Genomic DNA, 15,542 nt, shown 5'->3' on the forward strand with positions numbered 1-15,542 from the left:
GAAAAGAGACACAGACCCAAGAATAGAAACAGAACTTTCAGCAAAACCTTACCCAGAGAAGTGTCTTCTTTACCTTCTCTGCAAGCAAGAAAGGGACTATGCCATTGACAGTACTCTTTAGATTATAATTCTTGAGAAAAAGGGATAGCATTTCAGGAATTGCTGATCTCCCCTCTGCTGGACTTGGCAAAGGAAGGTTAAGTGTTGGAATAACTTTTAAGTATTAAGGTATTAAGCGCATATTAAGCAGTAAACTACTCATCCATCCAATTACTCATATTTATTAGGTATCTTCTGTGTGTCTACAAGCCCTGGGCTAAGCAGAGAGAATATAGATGTACATAAGAAAGATATGGACCCCAAAATATGGACACTTCAGACTGATGGGAAATCCTGATAGTAAACAAGTGATGAGATGTGGGTGATCGAAAAGGAGAAAGACTGGGAGCCGTGGAGTACCGCCTATCATCTGGACATTCACTTGCCAGTTTCACGTGAGATGCTTTTGCACGGAGAGCTCTCCATGCAGGGAAATGTCATCATGTTCTTTAAAAGTGAAAGAGAAGAGCTAAAAATCCTTATTATGGGAGGGCAGGTCTTACATTTAGGAAAACCAGCAATTGGAAAGGACGTATGTGCCCACTCAAAACACTGTGGGATTTGTGACACCAATTCAGGAATACACCAGAGCAAAGCAGTGCATTCTTATGCTCGAGGCTTCATCTATACCAAGTAGAATTGCATTTTTCAGTGTTTAATAAAACTGCAAGCCACAGCGTTGCGGAATATTCTTGAAGGGTTCTCAGAATTAAAGTGGGCTGGTAGGCTTGTGCAGGTGCTAACTCAAACACTCTTAAGGGTTGCTGAAGAATAACTGGAGATACTGCACAACTTCCAGATGTTTTTCTTTGCCAAGAAATGGAGCATCTGTAGGTGTAAGATACAGATGTGTACATTGTATATGGTGAATCCCCTCTTTTATCAAAATTTCCAAATCACTGAAGTTATATAAGAGGGACCTTAACTGCCTGTGGTTCATCAGGCCAGGATAAATCACTGCTGTGTGAAACTGCAAGTTAAATTATTATTAGAATCTACCGTATGTTAGATTCTGCTTTTCTTTGTGTAATGAATTTCCATGGAAGGAAACAACTTGCAGTTAACATTCTTGTGTTACGGAATAAGGCCTTGGTGATGGCCTATTTTTCATCAGTGTGTGTGAAACCCCTATTTTTAGTAACTCACCTTCTGCTCTTGCTGATTTTTCTCATTCCCTTAATCTCCTGCCTCAATAACTAATCATTTTCAGGTCAAAGCTATAAACATACAGTCAAGTCGAGATGAGATACGTATGAGAAGATTATTGCTCAAGAATCTAAATCATTGGATTAAATGATCCAGATGATTTCCCAATGCTCTGCTTACACACACACACACACACACACACACATATATATGCGTGTGTGTAGGTATATATATATATATATATATATATATATATATATATATATATATATATATATATATATATGTCAAACAAGCAGCTAAATTAAAAGAAATGCCTGGCCTGATAATTGGTGTAGTCTGCAGAGACAAGAAGAAAATTGATTCAAATTCAGAGAAAATGTATTTCAGAGATTTATTCTTACAAGAAAATTTTGCAGAACTGGAAAACCTTATAATTAGGCAAAACTATTAACCTGCTAACCCTGGCAGAGCATTTAGGGTAAATTGACAGCTTTAATTTAATGTAATTTAATGAGGAGAAAAATATAAATTCATATTAGATTAGTACATCACTCAATCACTCCTTTTGGTAAATGTTTTGTGAAATTTCTGCAGAAGAGGTGTTGTTTTGTTTTGTTTTGTTTTTTCCTTTTTTAGGGCTGTACCCAGAGCATATGGAGGTTCCCAGGCTAGGGGTCAAACTGGAGCTACAGCCACCGGCCTTACGCCACAGCTGCAGCACTGCCAGATCCGAGCCACGTCTGCAACCTACACCACAGCTCATGGCAACACTGGATCTTTAACCCGCTGAGCGAGGCCAGGGATCAAACCCACAACCTCACGGTTCCTAATCAGATTTGTTTCCCCTGCACCATGACGGGAACTCCAAGAGGTTTTAATTGGAACCAAAATAAGAGATTTCTTTTATATAAAAGTTATTACGTAGCATACATATTCTTACACACACATGCACATACACATATCCCTAGAGATACATGCATGAACACGCACACACACATAGATACTTATCCTATAGAAAGCAAAATACCCATGTACCTTATAGACCTAGAAAATGGTTCAAGGCCATTGCCTTTGTTGTAAACATAATAAAATAAGCAAACTCCACTTAAGAAACAAGCTGTCTTTCTTCACCTTTAAAAGTCACAACCTGAACGATCTTAGAGTCTAAAATCTCACAATTAAGGTGTGTTGATTACTAGGGTAACTTGACATTTGCAGTGACATATTAAACCTCTTGGAGGTGTATTAATATTTTGATTGCACTGAATATTCTCTAATGATTCATTGCAGTGGTGCCCTTCCCTGGAAACGAAACCTACGTTTCTTCATCCGCACGTATAAACTACGTTTGGCGATGTTGTCATAGAGATTAACAAGAGCTACGGTTTGATAAAACGACTTCGTAAGCAAAGATAAAGAGCTGTTCCCTTCACTTGGGGAAGATTCGCGATGAAAGTGGCCATTCATGGGCCTGGAGCAGACATCAGCCATCTCCTTCTCAGTGTGGCTGCGAGTCCCCCTCAAGGAGGAATGTAAGTGAGACCTGGGCACTCCCACTTGACAAATGCTTTTTCATGTGAAATACACGCACTCCTTTTAGCCCTGGACTGAGTTGTTTCAGATCGTTGTCTCTTCCGTAGTACAGGAAGAGAAGCTAATCTATAAAACAATGAGACTTTGCTCTGGATGCCAAAACCTACCATTATATTGTACAGAGGGGCTTCATGAATAATTCCTGGGGTATGATCTAACATTCATCTGGATAGTTAATACAGAGCTGGGGCGTTGCCAGCATAAAGCTGACAGATTGCTTTACAACGGGGCACTGTCAAGGTGAGGACACAGCTTTTTCTCCAAGTTCTAATCTCGATCCAAGCTGAACACTAAGCTATCTTAGTCTTGTATTTCTCCCTGACTTAGATGTCTAGGTACTGGCCACTGCGTCCCATCTTAGAAAGAAGGCACTTCAGTTAGGCAAGATAGCGGCACGATTTTAGCTATTGCTCACATATTGGTTAGTTTTACACGACTTTGTTGTAAGAAGATCACCAAGTATATCCTAACTACACCATTTAACTCTCAGAACCGGCCACAGACTCAGGGAAAGTAATTTCAGGAACACTCCTGCAGGAGTTATTAATGAGGCGATTGTGATTTCTTCCTCCTGAAGCAACCAGAATAATAACAAATAAATGATCCTGTCTTCGTTTAAATGTCTCACTGACTCAAAAACATCTTTACGAGGTGCTCACCTCATGCTCAGCCTTATGATAAACATTGTGAGAAATTCTTTTTAAGAGTAGGAAAAAAAAAAACAGTCAATGAACAACACAGCAAGTTTTCGTCCTATCAAGTTAGAAAAATATGGGTCGAAACAGATAATGAGGCTTAGAGAGGAAGTGAGTGGGGTGGCTGGGAAAGAATCTCGCGAAGGTAGCACTGGTGTGGGCTTGAAAGATGGTGAGAGTTTGGGCTGATGAGAAGGATCGGGAAGACATTTTTACTGATAATGTGTGAACACAATGCCACTTGGCCAGTGTAATAGTTAAGATATTTAACAATAGGTGTGATATTAAAACTCTTTAATAGTAGGTATGGTCCAGAGACCGACCAGTCTGGGTGGGCAGCACCTGCCGCCCACAGTGGCCGTGACCATAACTGTGCAGAACAGTTGAGTATCTGCCTGGCTCGAGATGGTTCACATTTTTCTTGCCTTGTTTGTTGACTTGTCTGTGTCTGTATCCCGCCTCTATAGTGTAAGTGCACTTGCTGCACCAGAATGTTTCTGATTGTTTCTTGTAAATGTTTATTCGGTGGCTGTGTGTTTAAGTCACTGTACCTAAAAGTCTCAGATTAGCCCGAACAAAGCCGAGAACTCATCCCTGGGGGCTGAAGATGACGTTAGACAGAGGGGCTGGGCCAAAGGATGGAGGGCTTTAATGATCAAGATTAGAAATTTGAACAACTTTCTGTGAATAGTGGCGAACCTCTGAAAATACTCCTGCGTTATTCTCCACATCAGCATTTCCAAAGTCAGTGTCACTTTCCAGACCATTAATGAGCTTTTACTCAGTCACAGGCAGTTTATGTGCATTACCTCATTCAACTCTCATAGCAACTCTCTGAAGTGGATCCTATTATTACCTCCTTGTTACGAATGGACAACTGAAGCTGAAAGATCTCCAGTCACCTGTTCAAGGTCACCTAATTACGAACCACTGCACACACATACACACATACTGATCGAAATGATTTTCCCAACAAAATTAAATAACACTTTAACAGGAAAAATTACCCATAATTTCAGCAGGATACCATGCTTAAAATTTCTTCTTCCTTTTTTTTGAGGGGGAGTGGCTGCTATCATTATTTTATGTAAGTGTAACTTCAGCTATTATACAGTTTTATGGTATGCTTTTATTACTTAGAGTTCTGAAGCAAAACTTTGCTGTTGCATAATATTTAGAATTAGAATTTGTAATGGATGTTGTCTTTTTATCTCTATTTTGCTGTGGGTTTGTTTGCTATTATAAATGATGCTTCAGTAAATGTGTTTTCGCCACATATCACATTTTGCTGTTCTAATTACTTCCTTTGAATTAATTCCTAAGACTGATTATATTATGTCAGAGAGTATGAATATCTCGTAGATCCTGAATTGCATTGCCAAATTGTTTTCCAAGTGAGTTGTACTAACTTCTACCAATTTTAGCAATTATCGTTTGCCAATTTTACTAAAAAAAAAATCTCACAATCATCATCTGCTATTAGTTTAATTTTTACTTAATAAAACTAAATGGTACTTTTCATTTGCATTTTTGTTGCTAGCTAATTTCAGCATTTTAAAAACCAGTATATGTATCTTGGAGTTCCCAATGCAGTACAGCGGAAAGGAATCTGACTAGGAACCATGAGGTTTCAGGTTCGATCCCTGACCTCACTCAGTGGGTTAAGGATCTGACGTTTCTATGAGCTGTGGTGTAGGTCATAGACTCAGCTCAGATCTGGCATTGCTGGGACTGTGGTGTCGGCCCGAAGCTCTAGCTCCGATTCGACCCCTGGCCTGGGAACCTCCATATGCTGTGGGTGTGGCCCTAAAAAGCAAAAAATAAAAATAATAAAAGTAAAAGTAAATAAATAAAAACTATATACGTATCTTTTCATACTTAAATTGTCAGAGCAAGGCTTTGGTCCACATCCTTTGTGGATTCTTAATATTATCTTTACAAAGTTGATTGAGATCTTTCTATGCTATAAATAATTCTACTTCAGTTTGTCATCTTTGATATGAATATCTTGTAACGGGAGCTTTAATTTTTTTTTTTTTTTGAGTTTCTATATGTTCACTGGAAAAGCATTTTGAAATTTCTTTGCAATTTGTTACTTTGTGTTTTCCTTTAGAAAGTTCTCACCCTCCCAAATGTCTGAGTCTTATTTTATTTTTGACTGATTTTCATTGATTTGATTTTTTTGGTTTAATTTTTTTCCCATTATTTTTGCTCTATAGGAAGGAAAAAATAAAGCAATTTTCCTCACTCTCAATATTTATTAAACGATTCTTCATTTCCTTCTTGTTTATGACAGTTTATTACTTACTAATTCTTCTATTTAATTTATGGGCTTCTATCCTGTCCCACTGAGCTATTTTACTTGTTAATATTCTACTCTTCTTTTTTACTACTGCTCTTTTATAATGTGGTTTTATATTTGATGGGACTTCCTTTTAAAAAAAAAAACAACATTTTTGGGATCCACACTTGCAAAATTTATTTTGGGGAGCATTTTTAGTTTCTTTTTTCCAAATAAAGTTAATTTTTTTGTTTTTTTCTAAAATAACCTGGAATTTCAAGTGAGATGGCTTTGGCATACATGTAACCTCAGGACAAAATAACACTATTGTATGTCTCATTTATTCTAATGTTTCTATACCATTTATTTTAACTTTTTATACTTCCCAATAAAGATTTCTTTATGTAATTCATTCATACCTTTTATGTTATTTCTTAAGTTTTTATATTTTTAATGTTATTGTCAACAAGATCCCCCGTGTAATTTCTAATTACTTTTTGTTGGTATAAAAGAATGTAATTGAATGCGTATGGGTAATTTGTATCTAGCTAAATATATATATGCATAAAAGATGTATACATTTTGTAGTACATATATAAAGTATATATATATGTAATTATTGCCAGAAAGAAAGACTGTAGATTAGTTTTTTGGCCACCCCTGCAAGGTATGAAAGCTCCCAGGCCAGGGATTGAATCCAAGCTGGAGCTGTGACCCATACCATAGCTCAAGCAATGCTGGGTCCTTAACCTGATGTGCCAGGCCAGGGGTCAAACCAGCATCTCCACAGAGACAAGCTAGATCATTAACCCACACACCACAATGGGAACTCCCAAAGGGCTGTAGCTTAGCTATTATAAAACCTTAACCTCAGCCATCATCTCAAAGAGCATTTCTCACCTTTCAATTGTTTATAGCCAGAAGTCTCCCATACCAAATTATCTTAGTTATCTCATTTTGAAAAAAGAGATTAGTTTTTCATTAGTCAATGTGGATATTAAGATTCTACTCCTTTAAAAGTTAACTAAGCTAAAATTATGGCCATGGACTTTGGGACTCAGATCACTTATATACCTATATTTTAGAGCCAACTCAAAATTTTTTCTTGAGAATATTATCACTTAGGAAAGAATTGGGTGTGAGTAACAGAGACCCAGAAAATGGTGGCTAAAACAAGTTAGTCTCATAGATTCACAAGTTTCACAGTCCTCAAGGCCCAAGCTTCTTGAAGCTGAGACCCGGTGGAAAGATTTCTGCTTCAAGACACGAGGATATATGCCTTCATCTGCATGCTCCAAAATGGCTGTTGAAGCACCAGCCATCATAACTTCCTCCCAAGTTGCAAGATGAAGGGGGAAGAAGGAGGAAAGAAAGATACACCTCTCCCATTTTAATGTGACTTTCCAGAAGTTTCACAGCTCATTGGCCATGACTTAAGTGCACAATCACATCTAGCTAGGGCAATGGAGCCTGGAAGATGTAATCTTTTTACTCAGCAGTAATGTGTCCAACGAAAATTGGGTATTATTACTTTGAAAGAGAAGAGGAATGACCATTTGGTAGGTAACTGTCTCTGCCATACAATCTTGCCCCTGACTAAACACAATTCTTAGGCCTGAAGAGAGTGGCAGGTAGCAGGGTAACTGCCACCACCATCACCACCCAGAAACCTTCCATATTTCCCTAGAGTATTGAATGCTCTGTAGATGAATAGATAGGTAGGTAGGAAGGTAAACAGATGATAGATAGATAGATAGATAGATAGATAGATAGATAGATAGATAGACAGACAGACAGAGAGATATGTAGATTTGGAGGAAGGGTTAAAGGAATCAATGAATTACTTGCTAAGTTGTCTCTGTGAATGAAAAGCATTCTTTAGTCTCATTTTTTCCTCCTTGAAATGTTATTTGATTGTTTCTGCCCTTATCATTTAAGAGGGAAAGGATAAAAACCTTTCCAGATTTCTCTCTTTTGTAAGCAACTTTTTTTTTTTTTTTTTTTTTTTTTTTTTTTTGTCTTTTGTTGTTGTTGTTGCTATTTCTTGGGCCGCTCCCGCGGCATATGGAGGTTCCCAGGCCAGGGGTCCAATCGGAGCTGTAGTCTCCGGCCTACGCCAGAGCCACAGCAACGCGGGATCCGAGCCGTGTCTGCAACCTACACCACAGCTCACGGCAATGCCGGATCGTTAACCCACTGAGCAAGGGCAGGGACCGAACCCGCAACCCCATGGTTCCCAGTCGGATACGTTAACCACTGCGCCACAACGGGAACTCCTCTTTTGTAAGCAACTTTAATTTTTGACTTGCAAACTAGCAATATCCTTTTCATGAGGCTACATTTGAATGTTGATTTCAGTCTATATCACATCAACTCCCTGAGCCGTCGTCTCAATTTCCAATTTCATGCATATATATATTGTCTGTCATCCTCAAAAAATTTCTTTCTTTTTTTTTTGGCCTTTTCTTGAGCCGCTCCCACAGCATATGGAGGTTCCCAGGCTAGGGGTCAAATCGGAGCTGTAGCCACCGGCCTACACCAGAGCCACAGCAACACAGGATCTGAGCCACGTCTGAGACCCACACCACAGCTCATGGCAATACCGGATCCTTAACCCACTGAGGAAGGCCAGGGATCGAACCCACAACCTCATGGTTCCTAGTTGGATTCGTTAACCACTGCGCCACGATGGGAACTCCCCATCCTCAAAAATTTCTGTTACTCAGCTATTGGACCTAGCCTCTGTCCTCCAGTTCTGTCATTCCTTAACTAGTCAGTTTATCTTCTATTTTACCGATCTGATTTTAGTATTTTCATCCTGATTTTTGTTACTTCCAATGATAGGCTAGTGTTCTGCTTTCTTTTTTCCCTCCATTTCTTGCTTTTCTTTCTTCTTTTCTCCCTCTCTCCTTCCTTCCTTCCCTGTCTCTCTTTCTTCCCATATCAGGCTGCACACATTTAATAACTTTCTGTTATCTCTTTGAATATAAATCCCAGCCATTCTCAGAAATATTTTGGTTCCTCTGATGAACATGTATTTCAGATGTACTCTTCCTTCACATTTCAAACCTACTTTCAAAACTCCTTTTAAATGTTCATTCACGCATTCTTAAATGTCACCCACCAAACTTTGTTGAAACTTCTGAAAGTAGCCTATGGTTCAGATAAAGATGGTTGATGAAACTTAAGGAAGATTCCTGTTGTTCCTATTTGATCAACATTCCAAACATGTCCCTCTAAAGGAGACTTGTGCAAAGGGCTGGTAAGGAGTTAAAGCATAGGATGGATAAGGAGGAATGACTGGAGGCAAGAGGACCATTAGCAAGTTTTGCAAGGAACTGTGTCTGTATCAGTATGAGCTTAGATTAGGATAACGGTGGAACAGACCAAAAGAAAAAGCTGGCCATGAGAGAGATACATTCTAATTGACTTCATTCAAATCAGATGTTCTGCAGTATACACTAAATAAATGCATCTTCTGTCAGGTAACTCATTTGTCATTGAACAAATTCAAAATGCTGACTCACAGCCACCACTTCTCTTGGGCAGTCATGACAATCAGAACTGGTTCGGAGCACAAGGAGAGAATACATTTCCCCCCAAGAAAAATCTCTAAGCGCTGCCTTTTCATCAGCTCTCTCTGGGCAAGGCTCCGTGTCATCCAGGCAGCACAGCTCGACCTGACGATCTGAGTAGGGCTGAGTGGCAGGAAAGTGAAGTGGCCACACTTCCCAGCCCCAGTCTATTGCAAGCCCCCCATTCACCCCTCATCCGTACTTGATTGTTAAAAGCAAAACTACAAGAATAGAGTTGATTCTTCCTTTCCCATTACTGACATCGTTTTGGAGTTGTTGGGTCTCCTGAGATGTGTTCTGGAAAGATCCTGCAAAGAGGCGTGAGAGGCCTGCCTGCTCTGAAGAGTGACGAAAATGTAAATTTCAGTAATCTCCCGAGTGAAGCAGACATATTTCACCAAGGCCAGATTAATTTAGCAGCTACATTTCCATTCCTGCAAGCGCTTAAGTAGAAACAGACCTTCGAAACGGTCATAAAGGCAGAAAAGTTTCTCCAAATACATACAATGTGCAGAGGCCTTGGCCAGCAAAAAGGATCCCAACAGGCGCCCTAAAAGGTATGTGATGACACATTGCAGGAGAGAAAAAGCCTTTCCGTGTTGCAATTATTTATATAAGTATTGTGTAGGAATGCTTAAATGCAATACATCAGAGCTGTTTGGGGGTAACTAGACGGAAAAGGTTCCAAGATCTTCTACTTCAGATGGAATTGGGAATTATGTTTATACCACTTTTGCCTGACTCTACCAATTTGACAAGTGACCGTAAATTCCAAAGCGGTGACCTCTAACTGCTGCTCAGCAACTGACTTGTGCTGCGGCTGTATAAAAGCCACGTAATCCTCCCACTTCCTCTATTTTTTAAAAGCCCCGCTTTAAAAAGCTCATCCATGTCATAGCCTGCAGATATTTTTGAGGACCTTTATTGCGCCAGAGATGCAGACAAATATGAAGGGCCTGGTACCTGTCCTCAGGGAGATCACAGACCAGGTACCAGACTGACACCAGGAATCCACCAGGCAGGTGATGGGCCAGCGGGAACTGTAGGAAACAGAGCCGCTGATAGGAAAGAGTGGATTTGGGGAGGAGACAGGAAGCTGAGCAGGTAGGTGAGACACCAACATTCGTGCCCCTGGTCCATGCAGAGTCCTTCCTTCCCTGGTCCATGATCCATCGCCCACTCGTCCATGAGCAGTGATAGCTCTGCATTATCCTCACCTGCTGCTCAACCCTCTCTGCAACTCATTGTGGGCTCTTCCAAGTCAGGCCATGTCCTACTTGTTTTTCCCCACAGCACCTAGTATATAATACATGCTCTGCCACTGTTTGTCCAACCAATAAATGAATGAACGGCACTTCATCATCAAAGTGGGAATAATTCTGCCATGTCCAATAACAGAGGAGAGATTGCTTTCCCTTCATCGCATCAGTGGGAACCAATGCAAGGGTAATGCCTGCCAGAGAAGAGCTTAGTGTGTGTGTGTGTGTATGTGTGTGTGTATGTGTGTACGTGTGTAGGAGGAGGAGGAGGAGTTTCTGGTGGATCTCTCCTCAGGAAAGAGCCAGAAGTTGAAGCGTGGAAGTCATCAGTCAGGCATACATGACTGGAGGAACTGAGCAATGGTAGGAATTTTAAAAAGCAGCGAAGGATGGTAAATATAAGAAAATAAAATGAGGCAAGCGATGAATGAGGCAAGCGATGACTTGGGGTGGCTGAGTACATGAATTACAAAGGGCTTTATGGGGTGTCCTGATACAAACTCTTTGGGTTGATCAGAGTCTCAAAGTAAAGGTACCAGATAAAATATGCCCCAAATATTCCATGGGATGCTGTATACCAAATAAACAATCATTCCTGAAACATACATGTACTAAAATTGTTTTCACTACTTTTCTGAAATTCAAATTTAACTGGGCATCTTGTCTTGTTTAATTTGCTAAGTCTGGCAATGCCGTCTTAAAGGAACAAGCATGATGGCAATAAGGATGGACAAGTCAATGGAATGAGATTGTGGAGAGTTAAATCCCATGAGCCTTCACTTGGCAACTTTATTCAAATGTTATTAGGTGATCAAGAAGTCTCTCAAAAAACAAGAATGGATTTAGTAAGATAATAAGGTGATTCTCCAGTAACAGCAACAATTGTTTTTGTTTCCCCTCCTAAGACTTTCACACCTGTGCCTAAGGATCACCTGAACTTATGAACATCCCACCTGCGGCTTCTGTCTAGTGTCTAGTCACCAGATTCTACCTTTCAGAAGCTTAGGGAAAAGAAAACCTTTCTTCTGTCTCTCCTGTGAGAAACAAGGGACTGAATGAAATTTCCACATGGCGGGGTGGGTGTACCTGAGGGGACATTTGGCTGCAAAACCTCTCCTTAAAACCTTTTCAACAAGATTTTGTTTTTCTCCATAACAAGGCATTTGGAGAAAGAAAGCTGTCCACATTCAACAACGTCAAGACCACATACCTGAAATGCTCTCTGTGTCTGCCTCATAGTTGCAAGATGGCTGCCACAGCACCAGTCACCACATTCCTGTTCAAGGCAGGAAGAAAGAGAAGAAGATAGAACCATTCAACTGCTTCTGATCCTCTTCTTCTTTCCTTAAGGAATCGAATGGCTCCCTGATCCCTGCCTACCCCACAGACTTTTGGTTATATGTCATAAAAGTCTTCTGAGTTTCTCCTAGTGGGAGACAGCTACAGAGAAGAAAGTGGGAGTGGCTATGGGGTGGTCCAAAAAACAGTTGAAAGGAGCCCCTAACCCAGCCAGCCTTCTGGAAGGAAGAGCTCCAGGAAGCACTGAAAAGAATCCAGGCTCTGAAATCCAAACAACATTGGTTCAATTGTGGGCCCTACCCCTCACTACATATGTGCCCCTAAGCAAGGCACTTAACCTTTCTGAATACCCATTTCCTCATTTGAAGGATGAGGGTAACAACAGTGACCTCAAAATGGGAGGGGAGGAGGATCAGAGATAATACATATTGAGCACTTGGTAGGGTATGTAGCAGTGGGTACACGATGAAGAATAATAATTATTATTATTTGGAGATACCAACCAATTAGACACGAGGGTTTTTTTTTTTCCTATTTGGATAAAATATGCCTTCTATGAGGTATGTATTTTCAAAAATTGTGTTCCAGAGTGTGTACATTTTAGCTCTACGATTATTTGCGGTTCAACATGACCTTTATAGAATGATTAAAATAGAGACTTTGGGTTGTCTGGATTAATCACGGTCCTTCCCTACATACTCATGTCATTAGCAGATATCAAAAACTGTTACAAAAAGACTCTTCTGTAAGCATACAGGTTGGGGGTACTCCTCTGAGTGGTAAGTTGTCCTTTCTTTCTAAAATTACACAAAAAAGATTTTTGATTCGAGGAACTGTTTAGTCTGTACATGAAACGAGTGCCATCTGGAAAGCCCTTCATTTTAAAACATATTTTATATTCAGTTTCCCACTGGAAGAAAACTATAGAACTCAAGGTAATGAAAATGGTTTCAAGGGCCAAGCAATAGGATGTATGGACTCGCTGTCATGAGGTTTTATAAGATGGTCCTTGAAGGCTCTCAGCATTTACTCTATTTGACAATTGAAGCTCAAGGAACTCTTCGGAAGGATGAAAGAGAATCGTATATGTTATTGCAATATTTGGATATTGAAAGTCTAAATATAGGCCGGAGAAATTAGGATAAAGTATTACACACACACACAGATGTTTAAAATTTACCAGTAATGAACGCACATGCCAGAACTTGAGAAAATGAAAGAAGAAACAGCATTAGAATCCTTTCTTATTCGTAAAAACATCTTCTATACAAGCCAATTTAATACACATGATGCAAATAGCAATGACTCGTCCAAGGAAATATTGAAATCCATTAGGGTTGCATGTGCATAATCTGATTCAACAAGTCAGTATATTTTTCTCAAAAACATAATATCTTTTCTGCATTGTGTGAGATGAAGGTTAGATTACATTGCTTGCCTGTGCAATAATTCCCACATCATAAATTCTGATGAAATTATATCAATATATAAAGCAAATGGATGTCTGACCTACCATCGTTTTCTAGTTCTCGGAGAGAGAGAGGCTGACATACAAGCAAATCCCCAGCTGCTTGGAGCGATGCTATTACAGCCTGCCTCTGCCTGGGAACTGTTATTAACTATCTTGACCAGGAGCGGCTGCTAGAGTTTGTGGTTTCTGCTCTGAATATTAAACTTGGGCATACAAGAGTCCTTATTGTGGGGAACACTTGGAAATGGTAATACAAAATTGCTTTATATTTGCGGGATTTGATTGCTTTCGATGATACAGCCCTAGCTGGTGGGCCTCTCTTGCTGCTTGTATTTCCAGATTATAAATCATTCTTTTGACAGGGTATCTGCCACAACCAGGTCTCAGTTTCCGTGGTATCATTTTTTATATTACAACTGGCAACTGCTCTTCTGGGCTGTTCATATAAGTGACACATTTTGCATAATTTATGAGAACGGGGTCAAAATCAAAGCTAATAAAAGCCTCCCCAACTTTTCTTGTACATGTCAAGGCATCTCTGGCTTTGAGTTCTGAGAGGACCGGGTCGTGAATAGAAGTTGTTAAGATTTTTGTATGGTGTTGGTAGGCGCAGTGTTTACCAATTACTGAAATGCAATATCGCAAAAGCCAATATGAAGTGAAGCTATATCCACAATTCGCCAATTCGTTTCTGATGGTCAGTCTTCAGAAGCAAAACAACATCTCCTTAAAATTCGTGTAAAGAAATAAAAGCATTGAATGCACCCTCACACAGAAAAAAGATGGTTAGAAGTCAATGTCTCTTTCCTCTTCTAAAAACAAGGATGTTTGAACGAGACGGTCTGCAGGCTTCCTTCCGGGTCTGATGTTTTGGTAAGGCCACAGTATTCACTGGGGGAATCAAAGTACAATGAATGCAGATGACAGAGAGAAACCTTTGCTGCTTCCTTGCTGCAAACAAGTTAGACTCAGATCTAAGTTTCAAGGACCTAAATGAGCCTTTCCTTCCCGGAACCCCTACACCAGCTCTATCACAGAAGCCCTTCCTAAAGTTACATGTTTTAACGCCCAGAGCACAGCTGACTTCTGGTTGTGCCTGAGATGCCTTGGTTTTTTCTCTACGTGAATTTAGGGGGATATTAATGTGGAGGATTAACATCCAACGAGCCTAATGAGATCCGAGCAATAGTGTGAGATGCTCTTATGAATTTATGAATGAAGGAATCAATAATTTAAAAGACTGTTTTGAAAGAACCTCAGCCCAGAAATCAGAAGCTCTCAATTCCTCCTGCACCCCCGCTCCCCCAGAGGCCTGGCTGACTCTGGGTCTCCCTGGTTGCTCTTATTAGATCAATGCTTCTTTGACGTCCCATTAGTCATAATACAAAGCAGGAACTGTGAGTGGCCCAAGGCTCAACCTTCGCTGGGAGTGGTTTCCAAATTAACCAAGTTCAGCCTTTCCTGAGCAATTAGTTGTCCTTCCCCATCCGCCCCGCTTCCCCATCCCAAAGAGGATTTGTATGTATTTTCAAATGGAACCGAAATATAATTGTAGTGGAACCAGAGAAATCTGGTACAAAACAATCGTTGGAAACTCAAAAAGATTGTCCTGGAGCCAAGTTAGCTTATTGAAGTGGCTTCCATCCTCATGGGCTGTGTTCCTCCTTGTGGTCTGCACACTTCAGAACTTTTTGGGAACTCAGGCCTTTCCCAAATAAGGAAAACAGAGGTTGACTGTGCAGAAGAATTTTTTATTTTATTTCTTTAAATTTTTTGTCTTTTTGCCATTTTCTTGGGCCACTCCCACGGCATATGGAGGTTTCCAGGCTAGGGATCTAATCAGAGCTGTTGCTGTCAGCCTGCTGGCTACAGCCACAGCAACACCAGATCCGAGCCGCCTCTGCGACCTACACCACAGCTCACGGCAACGCCAGATCCTTAACCCACTGAACGAGGCCAGGGATTGAACCTGCAACCTCATGGTTTGTAGTCGGATTCGTTAACCACTGAGCCACGACGGGAACTCCAGGAGAATTTTTTAATGGATAATCATTGAAAGTTGAGATTGATTCCTTTGGGAATTTTACTTATGGGATTTCAGAACCAAGGGGACTTTAGAGA

General features: G+C 40.3%; 1 long non-coding RNA gene across 1 annotated transcript in view; it reads right to left on the minus strand.

The window, feature by feature from the left end:
* The window catches only part of LOC106506134, a 60,094-nt gene extending 46,507 nt beyond the window's left edge, over nucleotides 1-13,587 (minus strand). The window contains exons 1-2 of the long non-coding RNA XR_002338730.1: nucleotides 13,464-13,587; nucleotides 11,862-11,927 (exon numbers count right to left, since the gene is read on the minus strand). This is a non-coding gene — a long non-coding RNA (uncharacterized LOC106506134). The remainder of the gene's footprint in view (nucleotides 1-11,861; nucleotides 11,928-13,463) is intronic.

Source organism: Sus scrofa, chromosome 14, assembly GCF_000003025.6.
Source record: "Sus scrofa isolate TJ Tabasco breed Duroc chromosome 14, Sscrofa11.1, whole genome shotgun sequence".
Lineage (NCBI taxonomy): Eukaryota > Metazoa > Chordata > Mammalia > Artiodactyla > Suidae > Sus > Sus scrofa.